Consider the following 6,000-nt stretch of genomic DNA (forward strand, 5'->3'; position numbering starts at 1 on the left):
AGGTAGCTAATTGGATTGGAAACTGGCTTCGTGGTAGGAAGCAAAGATTGGCTGTGAGTGGGAGGATGTTTTGCTGGGAAGATGTAAGTAGTGGGGTACCTCAGGGATCAGTACTCGGACCATTACTATTCAATATTTCCATCAACGATTTGGATAATGGGGAAAAGAGTAAGCTTTCCAAATTTGTGGATGACACAAAGGATCTGGGGGTGGTAATACATATGGGAGGTAAGTATGCAGCACAGTGCCAGGCAGCTATAGGTAAAGCAAATCGGGTTTTAGGCTGCATAAGGAGGGGGATCAATTATAAATCAAAATAGGTGGTGTTAACATTGTACAGAAATTTAGTGAGGGCCACATCTAGAATAGTGTGCAGGTTTGGTCACCACAGTTCTGGAAGGACATAGATGCCATGGAGAAGGTTCAGCACAGGGCTACGAGATTGATTCTGGGCCGAGCTAGACTCAGCTATGAGGAGCGGTTGAAGGAGACAGGGCTTTATACACTAGAAAGGAGGTGGTTACGAGAAGATATGAGGGAGATGTTTAAGATAAAAGGTACAGATAAAATAAGTGCAGATGAATTATTCAACAGAGTAGACGGTGATAGGACCAGGGGCCATAGCCTGAGAGTAGAGAAGAGGAGAGTTAAGATGGCAGTAAGGTAGGGGCCTTTTACTCAGAGTAGTTAATACATGGAATGGTCTCCCTGGAAAGGTAGTGGCAGCAGAAAAGGTCGATAAGTTGAAATTAGAACAAGTCTGAAGATGACGATAGTTCACGAGCGGTATTTGACGATGTAGATAGTTTCAGAAGTCAAGGATGAGACAATGTGATAATGTTTGACCAAGTTATAAAAATGATCAACATGATGTGGTACGAGTGACAGGTTATTAGCTGCAAAATGTCGAAAACCTGGTTTCGTTCAACAACTTAAAAAATTTGACCTTCGCATAACCTTTAAAGGTCACAAAACAATGTTGTGGACATTAAAATAAGGAAACAGGATACGTGCTATAGCTTATTGGAGTAAGTTCGTCGAAGAAGGCCGAAAACCCGGTTTGATTCCCACAACTTTGAAAATTTGACCTTTGTGAACTTTAAAGGTCAAAGGTCAAGGATTATGACCTTTGGGGCAAAATTTCCTCTGGAACATTCCAGGAACAATACAACGTCATATAGGCTGTATGGCATTTCGCACTCCTCGGATTATCCATACTTTGATGAAATCAGCGTAAAAATAAACTTGAAGGGGGCGCCACGGGCAAGGTGTTCGAGATAGAGCAAAATGGTTTCAAGACTTTAGGTGGGGAATGACCTCAAGATAATGCATAAAATATATTGTCATCCTAGCTCTCAAAGTTTGGGCGGTCGTATGATTTTTATGTCAAAATTCGAAATTTTCTAAGTTCGTGACCTTGACCTTGGGACGAAAATGAAAAATCGAGCTCCGTGGGGCTATGCATGTGCCATTGGGCTAACCAAATACCGAAACCCCTGTCAGATTCGACAAACCCCCTTGGAGAAGATGCAAATTGAAATCGCCTACCCCCTAAAAACACATGTTTTCTGGGCGTGGCTCCGCCCATAATGGGCGCACCACGCCCATTCTCAGGAAAACACAACTGGATCATGATATAAACCTCCCACCACAATTTTATCAGGATCGGATCAAAACCCACAGAGCTATGCTCGGGACAGACAGACAGACAGACAGACAGACAGCCGGTAGGCGGACATGGGTAGTCGACTACCCAATAGAACCTGACGCGATGGGCCCGTTCGATGGGGAATGATCTGAGGATTAAGCACAAGAACATTCATGATTCTAGCTTCAAGGGTTAATGCTGCAGATTGTTTTTTCGTTAAAATACCCCCCCATTTAGAGGTTTTTCGGCCGTTGCTTGGCAACGAAGGGGTCCATAGCAACGGTTCTTTCTCACACATAATTAGGACATATCATATCAGTTTCATGTATATCTGACTCATAGTCTCTGAGATATCACGAAGGGGGTTGACTCAGCCTGTCATCCTTCCGAGGTCGGCAAAATGAGTACCAGTGTACTGGGCCGGTGTATACCCTGGTTAAAATAGGTGTACCATATCCCTGTGTCGTAAGAGGCGACCAGGGTTGTGTCAGGAAGGGCATCCGGCGTAAAACATGTGCCAAATCACTATGCAGATCATACGGATTATCCGCTGTGGCGACCCCTAATGGGAGCAGCCGAAAGAAGAAGAAGAAGAAGAAGAAGAAGAAGAAGAAGAAGAAGAAGAAGAAGAGTCTCTGAGATATAACGAACTTCGTTTTTTTTTATTGTTTTTGACCAGGGTTCATTCAAAGTCTATCTTCTCCAACAATTTTCATAGGATCTGGCTGCAAATTTTTGACAATATGGCTGAATGTACTGCCCACAGTCGCTCGTGGCCTGATTTTTGATTTTCGAAAAAATTAATTTTTTATGATTTTTCAAAAATTTCAAAGTCCCGTTGCTTGGCAACGGTAGTATCCATAGCAACGGTTCTCATTTGCACACAACGAGGTCACGGTATGAACCTACCAACCAAGTTTCATCAAAATCGCCATTGTATTAACAGAGCACTGGACCGAACAGAGGGACAGACAGACAGACAAACATATCGACGGAAAAACTGAGAATAAGGTTAGAACAAATTTCAAAATTAAAAAAAAAAATCTTTTTTTCGACTGGATCGATTCCCCAACATATCGACGGAAATACTGATAATAAGGGTAGAAAAAATTTCAACATTTTTTTTTTCGACTAGATCGACTACCCAACAGACGTACAGACAGACAGACAGACAGACAGACAGACACACAACAATAACGAATATAGTGATCAGTTATTTTTTTCGTGAACCAACAAGATAGGTACCTTGAAGTTATGGAGATAGAGGGGTGTGGGGATGTTGATAATACTTTTAGGTTGTTGGAGTATTGATGAATGATTGTGTACCGAGTGCTGTTGGTGGGGGTCTTGTTAAGGGGGGGTTGTGTGGTTGATGTGTGTTTTTAACCAAGCCCATGCCACCTTTCCGATGGGAAGAAAAAGAAAAAAAGAAAAATAAAAAACAGCAACAAAAAAATACAATTTTTTTCTTTCTTTCATTAATTAAAATGATCTTGGGTTGGTGTGGTGTTCACGTAGGCATGATGGGCTGAATGGCCTCCACCTGTGTTGGATTTCCTTGTTTCCTTGTTAAGTGAGCAGGAAGTGGTGTGTCGGAGCAGGAGGGTGAGGATTGGGGAGTTGGTTCGCTCAGAAGGGGAAAGTGATTGCCATGATTGCTATAATTTCCCTTTAAATTGATCAGGGGAAATGACGTGGAACTTGTTCAAACGACAGGAATCTCATGATGAACAACCTTTTGCTTAAATTCTAAGACAGCACACATCCTTATGTTCGGATAATTGTTGTTTTTTTCTTCTGTAAAATAAATAAATTGATGAATTTCCAAGCTAATTCAGTTGTACAATATTTAACGGCCACAAGTCTTGTTCTTCGGGTTATCCATTCTGCTCTTGTTTTATTTCTTCCGTCCAACATTGATTCTGTCAAATTCTGATTGCACTCATTTCCCAGAGGCAAGAGTGCTGCTACAAGCCGATGGGTATGTCATTTTGTTGTATTGTTCATGTTTATTTCCATTCGTTCCATCGTTCTGTTTACAAGCTCTTCAATGGCCTACCCTTCAAGGGCCTGGCAATTCCAAAGCCACACGTTTCCTGAGCTCCCTCAAAGCTGCATGAATCGAAGAACGGCTCAGCTAAATCACAAAGGCCCGAATGTCAGCCGTTGCAAAACGGGTTGTTGTATTTGGAGAGCTTTCAAAATGAACAAGCTGATGAAAGTTACAACACCCATCTAGCAAGCTTTCCTGGAGCTATCAACAACGATGGTACCGGCAGTTGATCGTCCACATGCAGTTTGCCTATTGAAATTGACAAATGAAACCGAAACCAAGCTGACATCAATAACCTGCTCTCTGCAAATGTAAGATTAAAATGTGAAAAAGTATTGCATTACCTTGGATTATGATCTGGTGAGTGGTATTAACACTAATTATATAACGTTTTTGTATTTGTTAATCTTCTTGTGTTCTTTTTTTTGTGGCAAGACCGAGAGGAAATCGCACGCTTCCGCTCACGTCAAGTGGCCAATAATTGGGAGATTACAACCGAGGGAACAAACAAAAAAGACCTGTAGAGCAGTAAGTATTGATTCTACACTTCAGAATAGACACGTTTTCACAAATTGTGTTTCTATTGTTGCTTTACCCTTTGTAGCAGAAGAGAGCTGTTCACATATGTGACGTGCAAAAAACCAGGGTGTGTAAATTTGTGTATTGTGAAGGAGCTGCTGTCCAGACAATGACCACGTCTCTGAGATGGCCTGTCGTGTAACATGGTGTCAAGGAGTAGTGCAAGAAGACAAAACCGCTTAGTAACCGCAGTCCAGACAGGAGTTTGTCATTTGTTCAGGGTGCCGGGGATGACTCGTCTTCTCTTCGCGAAAGACGCCATGGGATCTTTAACGTGGACCAACTAATGCTGGCAAATGGGCCGCCCACTTTAACGTCCATCCGTTGGACGATACACACACTGATAACTCACCCACACTGTGAAACATCAGGATGATAGTTTATAGCTGGGTTGAGATTCAAACCCAGACTAAACAGCAAGGCGGTGAGTATGTGTACCTTCAGTCTAGGCCATCCTGCCACCCTCGTGTTTTTCGAGTGGTACCCCAAAAGGATGCAAAGCAACTGCAAGGTCATGTGTCAATTAACATTGTTCTAAAATTTTGACTGCGATGCATTTTGACCATGACAAGAATTTTGGCAAGACAGGTAACGAAAGGTAGTACATTATATGTTTAACAATCCTCCGTATGACTTAAGATGAAGAAAGTGTTCAAAATAATATCAGTCAGAGCTACCCTTATTCAGAGATTTTAATTACAATTGACGTCATGCAGTGTTGATATTGCATAAGAAAAAGCTTTATTGGTCCGACTAACCGAGAACATTGAGCTACAAGTGGATGATCCCGAAAGCAAAATAAAAAAATTGCTCTCCAGTATCAAAATATGAAAGAAAATACTTATTTTCACCATCTTGATCGTGGATGTCTCAATTTATTAAAGAACAATTGAGTTAAATGATGTCGTGACATTTTGTGCACTGTTTCATGCTGGTATACTTTGAATTCGCTTTCAACACCTGAGACTGGGTTCTTGCTGGTTGGTTCCAGTGAGCTGGAAAGGAGGCTATCCATGTGCTGATTCCTGCATCAGGTGACTGTGCCATGGTGAAGAAATGTGATGGCAACATGAGCGATCGCCACTTGGGAAATTGAAGGTAACGGCTGTGTGCTGTTATGAGCGGTTGTGTTTTTAATAATTGCTCATTAACATCTAAGTGGTAATCATCCGAGTGTAAGGGTGTGCCGAGGATGGAAACATTAGAAATTGGAAAGTGGGCGTAGAGGGCAAGGAACTGCTGCAGTTCATAGGTAAACAGTCGGCCCTGGAGGTAGGCTGAAAGGGAAAGGCTCGAAGCTCATATGGAGGCCGAAAGGCTCAAGGATGAAGTTTAATCAGAGATGAAGCATCTTGAGGTGCAGAGTGCAAAAACAGCCAGTCACTCAGAGAACGTTAACAACTCCATGAAAACTTGAATTCCAAGCTCCTAGCCTTTGTTGGGGCTTGAGGGAAAGGATAAACTAGAAAGCTAACTGCTGATAGGTTTGAGCATTTTGCTACGAGCAGTGGGTGGGGTAGGATGAGCTACACCTCACTCCATGCTCTGTTAATGGGCAAAGAGCTTGATGCGTCTTCCAGACCATAGCATGCGGTGGCTGCCGATTATGATCAATTGAAAGAAGCTCTGTTGAAGGAATGATTTATTTGAAGATGGCAGGAGGACCGAGCGCATGAATGTCAAGCCAGAGATGAGGGAGAACCCTGAGCAATCCATCAGA

The 6,000-nt window shown here is 42.4% G+C and overlaps 1 protein-coding gene and 1 long non-coding RNA gene across 7 annotated transcripts in view; one reads left to right on the forward strand and one right to left on the reverse strand.

Annotated features, from left to right (window-relative positions):
• The window catches only part of LOC147023813 (uncharacterized), a 29,587-nt gene extending 24,209 nt beyond the window's left edge, over nucleotides 1–5,378 (forward strand). Inside the window, exons 2-3 of the long non-coding RNA XR_015060385.1 lie at nucleotides 4,137–4,229; nucleotides 5,272–5,378. This is a non-coding gene — a long non-coding RNA (uncharacterized LOC147023813). The remainder of the gene's footprint in view (nucleotides 1–4,136; nucleotides 4,230–5,271) is intronic.
• LOC147023814 (receptor-interacting serine/threonine-protein kinase 4-like) overlaps nucleotides 1–6,000 on the reverse strand; it is a 68,137-nt gene that overhangs the window by 8,859 nt on the left and 53,278 nt on the right. The gene's annotated exons all lie outside the window — the stretch shown is intronic.

The sequence above is a fragment of the Eptatretus burgeri genome, chromosome 7 (assembly GCF_056783735.1).
Source record: "Eptatretus burgeri isolate ZD-2024b chromosome 7, Ebu_testis_v1, whole genome shotgun sequence".
Classification (NCBI taxonomy): Eukaryota; Metazoa; Chordata; class Myxini; order Myxiniformes; family Myxinidae; genus Eptatretus; species Eptatretus burgeri.